At 56.5% G+C, this 12154-nt stretch overlaps 1 protein-coding gene across 24 annotated transcripts in view; it reads right to left on the reverse strand.

Moving 5' to 3' along the window:
• LOC307114359 (uncharacterized protein) overlaps positions 1-12154 on the reverse strand; it is a 459274-nt gene that overhangs the window by 414515 nt on the left and 32605 nt on the right. The window contains exon 1 of one of the 24 annotated variants that reach the window (XR_013815000.1): positions 2905-3017. The exons of the other annotated variants lie outside the window; for them this stretch is intronic. The gene's annotated coding sequence lies outside the window, so the exon portion shown is untranslated. Of the gene's footprint in view, positions 1-2904; positions 3018-12154 lie in introns of those variants that run through there. 24 annotated transcript variants of the gene reach the window in all.

A 12154-nucleotide genomic window follows, 5' to 3' on the forward strand; every position in this document is an offset into this window, starting at 1 on the left:
CAGCCTGAGGTGCAGCAACCCTCCTGCAGGCCCACCTCACAAATGAGGAGAGGGCGGCAAGAGCCTGGCTCTAAGCAGCGGGCCTGGGACTGGAACGCGGGTCTTCACACCAGCACACTCTCCACCACCCCACAGGGACCCCAGGGATTCGGATTCGTTTTGGATTTGTGTGTTTACACCCCCCCCCCCCCCCCCCCGCCGGTTGGGTCCCTTCTGTCACAGGGCGGCCCCTGATGGGCGGGAGGAACTCCAACTTGAGTTTTCACCAACTTGGTGGGGAACTTCCCAATGTTAGAAATTTTTTGCCAAATTCAATATATGTCAATGATGAAAACGGGGGGGGGGGGGGGGAGACCAACATGCACTGAGCACTTGCTAAGCGCCAGAAGGGTCACCCCGTCACTGAAGTTGCCCACACACCCTGAGAGTGGGCCCGATGACTTCACTTTACCAACCGGAGGCTGGGTCACTGAGAGATTAGTAGCGTACCCCAACTCACACAGCACCCCGATCAGAGCTGGCAGGCTTTCTCCCCCTCAGCATGAGGCAACCCCCGATCCTTGCCCACCGGGAAACAAGCATTCCAACCCATAGGGAAGTTAACTGACCACCAAGCACACTTTACCTCCCTCCCCACCCCCAGTGCACACCCACACCCCTCCTGCAGCTTCTCTGCCAGGAGGATGGGCCCTGGAGTGTCGGACCCGGAGTTCTCAGTGGGTTTCACCCTCGTCCTGTGACGAAGGAAGCTTCCTCCTCCTCGCCGGGTGCGGGGTGTGGGCGCTGCCAAGCAGAGGGCGCAGCGAGCTGCCACTGGGCACTCACCTGGAAGCCAGGCCCAACCTTTCCCCTAGATCTCTCTCTGTCCTCACTGAGCCAAAGCCACCCGGGGCGACGGTGCCAGTGCAGCCTGGGCAGAGGGCCCTACCACGCCAGCCAACCTTTGCTCAGCTCATCTAGACACCAAAGCAAAGCCCTGACCACAGGCGCCAAGGATCCTGGGGGATCCAGGGCAAAGGTGGAAACACGCACCTGAGTCAAGTCCCAGCTCGGCCAGGTCCAAGTCGGGTGGCCTGAGACCAGTCACTTTACCACCCCGGGCACTCATTTCCCAGCACGGCACTGAGGGTTGGGGTCACACATACGGTGCAATACGAGCCATGGTCCCTGCCCTCAAGAAGATCCGGGCCCATTGAGAATCTGGCAAATGAACCCACCACGTCAGAAGTGGCAGTTAATGCTGTAAGAAAATTCCATCCAACTACCCCCCACCCAGGAGGTAATCTGGGGTTCCAGGAGGAGGTCTCTGAGGAGCCATTGACCCTGACACCAGACAATTAGCAGAATGCTTTATTTGCTTACGAAGAACTGGAAGGAAGAGAAAAAGAAGAGCCTACACAAATACCACTCAGGTGGGGACGGTGAAAATGGGTGACTGCCCCATCAACAAGCCAGGTCCCGCATTTACTTGCAAAGCAGATGCTGCTGCCACAATCAGATGCAGATTTGCAGAGCAAAGTCCCCCATAGAGATGGAGGTGCCTGGGCTGGGAAGAGTATGCCGAACAAAGAGTCCCATGGGGCTCTCCACCCCTCCCACCTGCAACATTCACAAGCTCATCAACACAGAGCTGGCAAATCAGTGAGAACAGAAATTGCTGGCACCCCAAAGGAAGTGACCAAGTGACAAAACACCAACCGGCCACACACACACACACACACACACACACACACACACACACAGGAAGAGCTGGTCAATCCCACCCAAAGGCAGAGAAACGCAACAGAACGCCGGTTCTGTGCTGGGGTGCTCCCCCACCGCATGGCTCCCCTCCCGCTGGAGGGTTGGTTGAAGTCATTGGATTGTGAAGTGCTCGGGAGCCCACTCAGCAACCCCTCCTAGCGCTGTCTGGAGTGGCCACTGGTGAAAGAATCCTCAAAAGAAATCTGACAGAGGAGCGAGACTCCATAAACTCCTGGGGAGCTCTGTCGGGAAGCAGCAGAGCTTCGTGAAAAGGCTGCTGTGCTACCACAGCAAAAGCAGAAGGAGCTCGGAATGGCCAGCAGTGCTGACTCGGCTAACGGCAGCAAGGACAGCTGGCTTGGCTAATGCTCTGAGCCTGAGGTGTCCTAGGTGAGACCCCCTCGACCAATCTACCCCACCTCTCCCTCCCAACACGCCCACACAGAAAGGGCTCAAGCCCCTGCAAAGGAGAAACTAGTTCACTGCTAGGGTTCCCTGCTTGTACAGGTGCGTGAGGACGTCTGGGAAAGCTGCTAAAACAAGTTTTAAGAACGTTGAACGACACCGGGAAATGGTACTGACATAATGTTAAGTGAACCGAGTCAAGACACGAACCCATAGGGAGGCAGGAGCGAGCGTAGCTATCACTGAAGGCCGGGGTTATAGGGGACACACATGTATTTTCTGCTTTGTTTTGCTTTTACTTATTTTTTTTGTCTGCTTTTATTTTATATTCTGCCTGTATTTTCCAACATTTCTACAGATAAGCATGCTCCACAAAAAGTATTAAATTGCCTGTTAAATTCCCCTCGATTCTGTGGCTGGGGCGTGCGTGGTGGTAGACCTGAAGGGGAGGTTCCGAACCATCCTGCCAGGGCACAGCCCCCTCTCACCACCGGGGCACGTGCCTCTCGCAGCAGCTGCTTCCTACCCAGGCCCATGCCTGGAACTGGGGACGAAAGCCTGGGCGCAGAAGGAACTCAACCTCTGGCAAGGCCAGCAAAGTAAGTGAACTACTAGTTACCAAGCACATACTGTGTGCTGGGCGCTGGGATGACAAGGCAACCAAGATTGAACAAGCTTTCTGCAGGGGGGCTTCGCCTGAGGCCACCAGCCCCTCACAGTTCTACTAATTCAAGGTCTCGGCATTTCCATACTCACCTCTGCCTCCTCTCCCGGGCCCCCAATGTCCTCAAGAACCATCCTCCAAGACTCAGTTCAAGCAGTTCTCCAGTGAAACATTCCCCAGGCACCCGAGATGAACCCTTCACTCCCTCCACGCCCCAGTGTGCCCTGCTAATTCTCTCATCCTAGCACCCACTAGACGGTGCTGATATGACTTCATCACATGCTTGGCTTTGCCCCAGAACATGAACTCCTTCAGAGTAGAGGCCTTGTTGGCTCTTAGCTGTTTGCGTGTCTCCAGAGCCAGGCACAATGCCCAGTGCATTGTAGATAGGCAACAACCATTAGATGGCTGGGTGGAATGATGGCCAAATGAAAGGGAAGATGGGATGGAAGGCTGGTTGGGTGGAAGGCTGGTTGGGTGGGAGGCTGGTTGGGTGGGAGGCTGGTTGGGTGGGAGGCTGGTTGGGTGGGAGGCTGGTTGGGTGGGAGGCTGGTTGGGTGGAAGGCTGGTTGGGTGGAAGGATGGATAGGTACAGGGAAACACGGAAGGATGGTTTGGAGAAAAAGGACAGAGGAATGGAAGGGAGCATGGAAAAGGAACACAGGTGGAGGAACAGAGAGAGGGGAACATAGGAGAAAGGAAACAATGGGGTGAGATCATGAGGAAGAGGTGAGGTAAGAAGCTCCCAAGCAATACCACGGCAGCAGACCGAGAAGGCAGGCTGTGTGACATGTCCGAGGTGACACCCCCAGAGTCCACATCTTGACGGCGGCTCATCAACAGCCACTCTGAACATTTTTCCGTGTGAAGGGTGTTCTGCCAGGAGCTTCTCCGCCCCCGAGATGGCCACGCAGCAGGAGGGGGAGAAACAGCCACACGGCAGAGTGAAAAACAGGAGCTGAGCCTCGGGAGCCAGCACATCGCTGTCAATTCCTCTTGTCTACAGAGACTAGCGGTCAGGAGGCAACCGGCCTGGTGGGGTCTCCCCAGGGCACGGCCAGAGCTCCCAAGATCCCAGAACTCCTTTCCCTGGAGGCTCCCATCTGGGGTCCCCAGCCCTCCCTCCGGTGCCTTTGGGGAGCGGCAGTTCCCTGTCCCACACCGCACCCCAGCGCCCACACCTGGGCACCAATCCTGCCAGGAGGAGCCTTGCTTCGGGCAGCACCAACATCCACCACCAGAACCTGCTCCTCTTCTCTTCCCCTGGCACCCAGGGCCCTTCACAGAGCTGCCCGGCGATTCCAGGAAGCCGCCCTGCCCAGGTTCGCACGCCCCGTTCCCCACACTCCCTCGGGCAGCGCCGGTTCTCATCACTGCTGGCAGCTGCAAGCCGGTCGCGGCCGCCATGAAAGGAGGAGCTTCCCGGGGCTCTAAGTCACCAACCAGCCTGGACTGCGGGCATTATTCCCGGGGCTCACCACACCCAGATCACACAAGCTTCAGGAGGGGAGATGACACACTGGAGGAGGGAAGAGAAAGCAATTTCCCCTCGGGGGACCTGTGACTCAGCACCCCCTCTGCTTGTCGGGACAAAGAAATAGATGATTGCTGAAGGCCTTTCAATTACCAGGTATTTCGTACATGAGAGTCAACCTTTGACCTAGATCGGATCACATCCATCTTACAGATAAGGAAACTGAGGCTGGGGCAGCTTACATAACTAGCAGGCCCAAGGTCAACCCCAGATGACTCTACAGCTCAGATGGGACTTTGCACGGACTTCTCCAAGTCCAGCCCAGCTTCATGTCAGCTCAGCCCCGAGAGAAAGCGCGAAGATGCTGAGCAGGATCCGGTGGGGAGTCGGACCTGAGGGAACAGTCCGCAGGCTAGCAGGGACACTTCTGTCCCAACCTCACAGCTCCTTGTGCACTAGGGCCTGCCCTACGTTGGCCATGTAGTTTGTTGGAAGAAGCCCAGGGTAATAGGAAGAAAGCAAGCTCAAAAGACAGAGACCGGAGTTTCAATTCCGACTTTGCCACTGTGTGGCTCGGAGCAGGCTGCTAACCTACATTCTGGTTCTTCAGCAAAGAGCCTGTGTCATCTGGCTGGCGTGAGCTGGTCATCCAGGAAATGCTGCTTCTTATTCTTCCTTCCAATTCCTCATAAGACAAGAACCCACACTCAGGCATCCTTCATGCTCCAAGGATGCAGTGAGGGAGCTGGACAGCCACGCCACCAACTGAAATGGTCCAAAATGAGACGGCCCGCTCACTATAAACAAGCATGATAACACCGGGAGGAAAAAAATACCCCGTTTTCCCCTCTTTTAAAAGAGGCATTAAAAAAATAAATAAATGAAAGTGCCATTAAAACCACATCTTCAGGTGTCATAACTAGAGAAAAAGAAAGAGACAGGAGCTCAAGGTCACAGCACCACTTTATGTTAGATTTCATTCAAAACAACAATACTGGCCCTTGCTGGTTTGGCTCAGTGGATAGAGCATTGGCCTGTGGACTGAAGGGTCCCGGGTTCGATTCCGGTCAAGGACACATGCCCGGGTTGCTGGTTCGATCCCCATTGGGATGTGCGCAGAGGGCAACCGATCAATGAGTCTCTCTCATGATTGATGTTTCTGTCTCTCTGTCCCTCTCCCTTCTTCTCTGAAATCAATAAAAATATTTTAAAAAAAAATACTGGCCACCGTCCCTGGGCCAGCCACAGTTATAGAAACTGAGACCTCACCATCACTCCCTTACAGAAGGCTGCCTGGAAGCTCTCAGCCAAAACCAGAAACCCCGCCTCAACATCTGGCTTTTTGCCAACATTCAGGACGTCTCTTCAGAAAGTGTCCATTTCAGCTCCTCCCCATCACTCCTGCACCTGCTGCAGGTGACCCCAGGCCAGAGAGAGACCTCGCGGCATCTTGTCGGTGCCCAGCTCGCGTCCCCTGGGGTTTGACACACTCAAGATGACAACCGAATCCAGAACCCTCAGACCGTTCTAGGCTGCCAGCCCTCTGAACGGTCAACTCTATCGGCTTCGCTTCTTCGATTCAAACCCACGGGTCCTCTTTTCTCACCCCGGAGTGTACCTGCATCAGAGTCCAGCATGCAAACTAATCGGAGTTGAAGACGTTTCCAAAGCACCCAAGCTTTCCATCGCTGAAAACACACACGATTAGCCTTCATTCATTCACTCCACAGGTACCGATGGACTGCCTACGCTGTGCCCAGCAATACAAGGGGTGGAGGAGAAAGGAACGCACAAAGGGAAAAAAGCCACAAACTTCAAGTCAGAAAAAGCGGGCCTCCACCCTGGTGTGTCCCTAACTCACTGAGAGTCCCCAGGGAACAGGACGACCTCCTCTTCCAGACAAGGTCATCGAGAGTCCACAACAGGTCGTGCGCATCGCAGCATCCCCCGTTCCTAGTGCGCTGCAGGCACAGGTCATGCGGTTAGAGGAGACTCAGCACTCCTCGGCCTCAGTCCGTGCATCTGCTGAACGGGACGACACCAGGACGGGAGGCTTCAATGAAATTCAGGATGTGGCAGTCCCCAGCGCTCCGCAGGAGCTTGGTGGGCCATTCAAGGGCTAGAAAAATTTCCCCAGGGACGACGGGGAGCACAAGCCTGGGCTCCATCCTCTCAGCCTGAATGCTGGCCTTTGCCCCTTACGAGCTGCGTGGTCTTGGAGCTGCGTGGTCTTGAACAGGTGACTGTGTCTCTAAGCCTTCATTTCTTCATCCGGTAAATGGGCATAATGACAGTACACCTCCCTGCTAGGTTTCTGCTGGAGAGCAAATCCGTTACTAGAAGGAATTACTTTAGCACAGACAGGCCTGGCACGTTGAAAGTGCCTGTGAGTCTTCTACAGACACCCCCCACCCTCCCTACCCCCCCCACCCCGTGTTCCTGAGTCACTCCGCACCCCAGCTAAGACACACGTTCTCCATCACAGCCCTCCCCATTCCTTGCTCTGCATCTACAGTCAAGGGCAGGCACAAGAAAATTCCTCACTTCCAAGAGGAGAGGTGTCTACCCTCCCAGCCTCCTGGAAACTCACAGCCCTTGTTTCCTCCTCTCCTTCGGACAGAAAGGTGAACCTGAGAACTGCTTCCCATCTCTTTTCTAACAGAACAACAGGATAAGCAGGAATACCAAAGGCAACTGTGGGCCCCCATGGGGAGCCTGGGGGAGGGCGGGATCCTGGGAAATGCAGAGAGACCTTCCCAAGGGGTCAACTGCCCCATTTCCTCACCCCAAGGCCCTCCCCCACCCGCCTCCCAGACACACACCCTTAGGGGTCCTCACTACACCCAGGCCGCCTGCCGCTTTCTCCATCCAGGCGCTGAGGTCCCCCGCCCCGGCGCCCTCAGGGCTCAGAGGGCAGGCTCCCTCCGCAGTGACAGCGGGACGCCTCCTAATCGGCTGCTTCCTGCTGGGCTGACAGCTGCCTTCCTCAGGGAAGAAAGACTCCAGCAGCCCAGCCGCTTAGGAGAGAAGAAACCAAGAAAAGGCAGAGAGAGAGAGAGAGAGAGAGAAATCTAAGAAACAAACAAATGACCCTGAAGCAGAGAATCGAATGCAGTGAACTGAGTTCTGGGGTCCAATCCCAGACATGCCGCTTTCTAGCTGTGCCTCTGAGAAACCTCAGTTTCTTCCACCGGGAAATGGGTTCGAGGGCAGGGCCCCATGCCAGTACACAGACGCTCCCTCACGGCAACACTGGCGGGTTTTCAAGGTCATGTCAAGATGCTCACAAAATAGGAAAGACACGGGAGACCTGGGGGCCCGGCCCCTCCTGGGGGGCTGTGTGGACAGGAGACCCAGCCTTTTCCCGGGGACCGGCCTGGCTGTCCCACCCCGGCTGGCTCCGTCTGCCCACGCTGCTCTCCTGTGAGCCAGCTCCGACTCCACTTAGACTCTCGGATTCTGGATCTCAAGGGACACAGCTGATCCTGTGAGGCAGTTGGGACGGGAGTGTAAAAACATCGGGGTATAAGTTCGGGCGCGGGGGGGGGGGGGGGTTTGCCAGTGGCAGGGAGGGTCAAATGCCAATTCAGGTCCCACAAAGAACTCCCTATTGAGGACAGGGCTGCCTGGTGACTCAGAGGCCGCCCTTCAGGGCAATGACTCAGCGCCCCAGCAGAGCCAGGCAGGCCAGCGCCCCTGAGTGGCCTCCAGAAAGAGGGGGTCCCGTGCCAGGCGGGCCTGGACAGAGTCAGCCCCAAGGAATGTCCCCCGCCCACCCACCTGTGCCCACTGCTGGCGACTCCCGGCCGTGCGGCCATGTGACCGGGCTGTCGCTGTGCCAGGGTAAACAGGCGGGAGCAGGAGCGCGGCTTCCCGGCCTGGGGTGAGGTCATGCCTGCGGAGGGGACTGGGGCCAGAGGGGGGGGGGGGGGGCGGCTCGCGGGAAGGAAATGGCCAGAATGCCAGCACACTGGTTTCTGGGGCTGGGGAGCCAGAGGCCAGAAAGAGAAAGGACCAAAATGACCTCTCAGGACAGAGAAGGGCAGGGCAGGGGCACGCCCCTGGGGACCAGTAGGAAGCTGAGGCTTAAACTACTCCACAGGCATTCAGTATTCAGAGGCTTCATTTGCATCTCCCCCTCCCCTCCCCCACCCCGTTTCCTCCCTTCGGGTCCTCCTCTGTGTTTCCTCTCCATCTGTTTAGCATCTCTCCTCTCTCTCTCTCTCTCTCTCTCTCTCTCTCTCTCTCTCTCTCTCTCTCATTCATTTTTAGAGAGCTCCGTCACAACCACCTGCCCAGCATTCAGGACCACTCGACACCCCTACAAGCCTCTGCCAGGAGCCCCCTCAGATCCCTGAGCCCCTTCCATGCTCCCAGCAACCTCCCTGGGGTTGGGCACTGCACCGGGGGCACTTCACAGGTTAACTCTTTCAGGTAGATCCCGTTCTGATTCCCCATGTCACAGAGGAGGACTCCGAGGCCCAGAGAGGTCGCGGTCATGCTGAAGATCACACAGCTGGATTCAAAACCAGGCGGCCAGCACCAGGGTCAATTCACTGACCACTAAACATCACTGACTATCTAAGCGGCGGAGGGTGTGTGTGTGGGGGGGGGGGCGGGCGGGGAGGATGTCCTGAGCAGAGTTCAGAAGACGCGTCCAAGGGCCCCATGCTTACCCTGGCCCATGTCCCTCCCACAGGCCGCTGGGCTCACAGCCCTGTGCCACGGGACGCAGAGTTTGTGCAATGCGGTTCCATAATGCCTCCGGGCTCTGCCTAGCAGCTGCAGGCCTGCTCTCTTCCCCGGCAGGCACTGAGGCTCCCGTATGGCACTGCCACCCAGCAAACACAACGCGGCACAGCACTCACCGCCGTGACCCAGCCCCGAGAATCCCAAAACCAGAAGCCAAGCCTGCTCCCCCAGCGCCTCTGAGCCTGGGCCTGGGCATGGGCATGGGCGACCCAAAGTCCCAGACGGTCCGCCAGGGGGAACCTGGCTCCAGGTGGTCCTTGCAAAGAGCTGGCTGGGATACTATGGTAGCACTTGGGGACCCAGAGGAGCCCTCGCCCAAGCGACTGCGTGAACCTCCCGTGTAGGAGGGCAAAAGCAGACTTCATCACAGCCCAGGGGGTCTGGGCCCGAGTCACCTGATGGGTTCCTGCGATGAAGCCAGTCCCCAGAAGCACCCCTGTCCCAACCGCACGCCCGCATGGAGGAACCGTGGGCTAGCTCGCCTGGTAACCTGACTCAGAATGAATGGCGTCTCCTCTCTGTCTCCCTACATGGTCCAGCTTCACCCTCTAGAAGGCCGAGAAGAAACGACTCCTGCCACTTACCACTGAGACCGTCCCTCCCAGGCCTGCCTTCTTTCATGGGAGACGGGAGAGGTCACGTCCAGAGAATCGATCTGCTATGGGTTAGACCCCCGTACACTGAATGCCCATCACGTGTCAGGTCCGGGGCTGGCGCTGTCATACATGATCTCACCTAACTCCACAGAAGCCCACAGGGTGCACACGACTATCTCTGTGAACTAACGAGGACCGTGAAGGGGTCTTACGGGGTTCAGTAACCAGGTCACAGGGCTGGGGACTGAGTCTGGCTGAGCAACTCAGGACCATCCAGCGCTGGGGCCCTCCCTCTTCCCACACAGCCACAGCGCGCCCCACAGAAAGGGGAACGCCACCACGGAAGGGTGTCTACCCGCTAAAGGCGTCAACTGGACAGACCCTTACAGGGGAGGCCACCTCGACAAATAAGTCAGGAAATTATTCACCACACCCTTACTCACCCCTCACCCCAACAGAAGTTTTATATCTAAAACTTTTAGGAGAGCTTTCTCCCCTCGTGTTTGGAATTCCCCCGATTCCTTCTGCATTCTTTCTGTCACGGCATTTCCTTCATTTAAGAAAAGGGGACTATGACCCACCGGTGAGTCTACACACCAGAGGCCAAAGGACAAAACTCACGTGTCCACCTTCCATTGCTCAATCCCATGTGCAGACACGAATCACGTGCTTTGAAAACTGCCATGAGCTCCACAGAGATCAGGCGGACTGATTATCCTTTCTTTTAAAATAACATTTTTATTCATTTCAGAGAGGAAGGGAGAGATAGAAACAGGGAGAGAGAGAGAGAAACATCAATGATGAGAGAGAATCATTGACCAGCTGCCTCCTGCATGCCCCACACGGGGGATCAAGCCCACAACCTGGGCATATGCCCAGACCGGGAATCAAACCGTGACCTCCTGGTTCATAGGTTGACACCCAACCATTGAGCCGTGCCAGCTGGCTGAAGGGATTATTCTTCCTATCTGCACAGCTGGCTGTGCCAGGGTGCGCCCCATTGCTGTGTGTACGGGACACACCAGTGCTTCCCAACCTATACAAACATCAGCTGGTTGTCTTTCTTGAGTCCCTGCACCAGGAGCAGGGACATCATCACCTAAAACACCAAGATGAGGTCCCCCTCACCCCCAGGTACATATGGCCTGAGTTCAAGTCAAGCTTCCAACGTTGTATTAGGGAAACCACACAGAGACTATAATACAAGTCTTTCAGGAAATGTCTCCTTTTCAGAGCCAAAGTGCTGCCCCCCAGTTAGCTTTGTGAACTGGATGTCAGGCCACCAGGTTCTCTCTGAGGGAGGCACACTTGGCCTGCTTGCCCTTTAAGGAAGTGTGCAGTCCCTGACAGCCTGCGCAGCCATGCGAGCCCCTGGCCCACACGCCCACATGCACACGCATCTGCATCCACACAGGCGCGCACACACACCGTCTTTCTCTCTGCTTGTTTTTCAGTGTCCCTGTCTCTCCTTCCATCCCCTTTTACCTGCCTGGCCTGCGCAGCCCGGAGCCTGATAACAGATGCCTCCTAGGGAAGGCAGGCCCTGAAGTTTTTGTAGGCTTCTACCTTTATCTGATTGAAGACCAGTCTTTCCACCTCCCGGGAACAGCGGGTTCTGAAAACTGGGCCAGAGTGCAAGTTCTGCCTTATCCCAAATCCACCCCAAGGATTCACGCCTCGGAGGGCCCCAGGGGCCGTTCCACCCATGGCTTACTCCCAGTCCGTCCCCAATCCGCCCTGACCCCACGCACTACAGAGACACGAGAGGATAAAGGTCTTCTGAGGCCTAAGGAACAGACAGGACCCAGCGTGGCCACAGCCGTGGCCCAGCCCTGCCGGGCAAAAACCACTCGGGGTCTCCAGGTCCCAGCAGTTATCTGCCGCCTGCTCTCGAATTCCCTTTTCCCTGGTCCTTGGCAACCTCTTAAGTCCGTGGTCGGCAAACTGCGGCTCTCGAGCCACATGCGGCTCTTTGGCCCCTTGAGTGTGGCTCTTCCACAAAATACCACGGCCTGGGCAAGTCTATTTTGAAGAAGTGATGTTAGAAGAAGTTGAAGTTTAAAAAATGTGGCTCTCAAAAGAAATTTCAATCGTTGTACTGTTGATATTTGGCTCTGTTGACTAATGAGTTTGCCGACCACTGTCCTAAGTGATCACACACCTCTTGTCAACCAGGCTTGGTCCAGGACATGAGACCAATGGCCACAGGGACCCCTGGGACCTGACCCCGAGCTGTGTCTCCAACCCTACTCCCTGCAAAATGACCCACACCCACACCCACACACTGGACTAGGACTTCGCTCTCCTCCTCACATCCCAACAACATCGCAGAGGTCCTTTCCACACTGGCCTCACGCCACCTTCTCTGCCAGGCTGTGCCACGCCTGGGTCCCCGCCACCACGTCCCAGCTGCAGGCACCTGGGCCCATCGGCAACCTCTCCGCACCACAATCCTCTCGTCCGTGAAACAGAAGTAGCTCGTGGGCTACTGAGAGAATCAAGTGAGGCCATGGATTTGTT

This window comes from Cnephaeus nilssonii (assembly GCF_951640355.1).
Source record: "Cnephaeus nilssonii genome assembly, chromosome: 18".
NCBI classification, from domain to species: Eukaryota; Metazoa; Chordata; class Mammalia; order Chiroptera; family Vespertilionidae; genus Cnephaeus; species Cnephaeus nilssonii.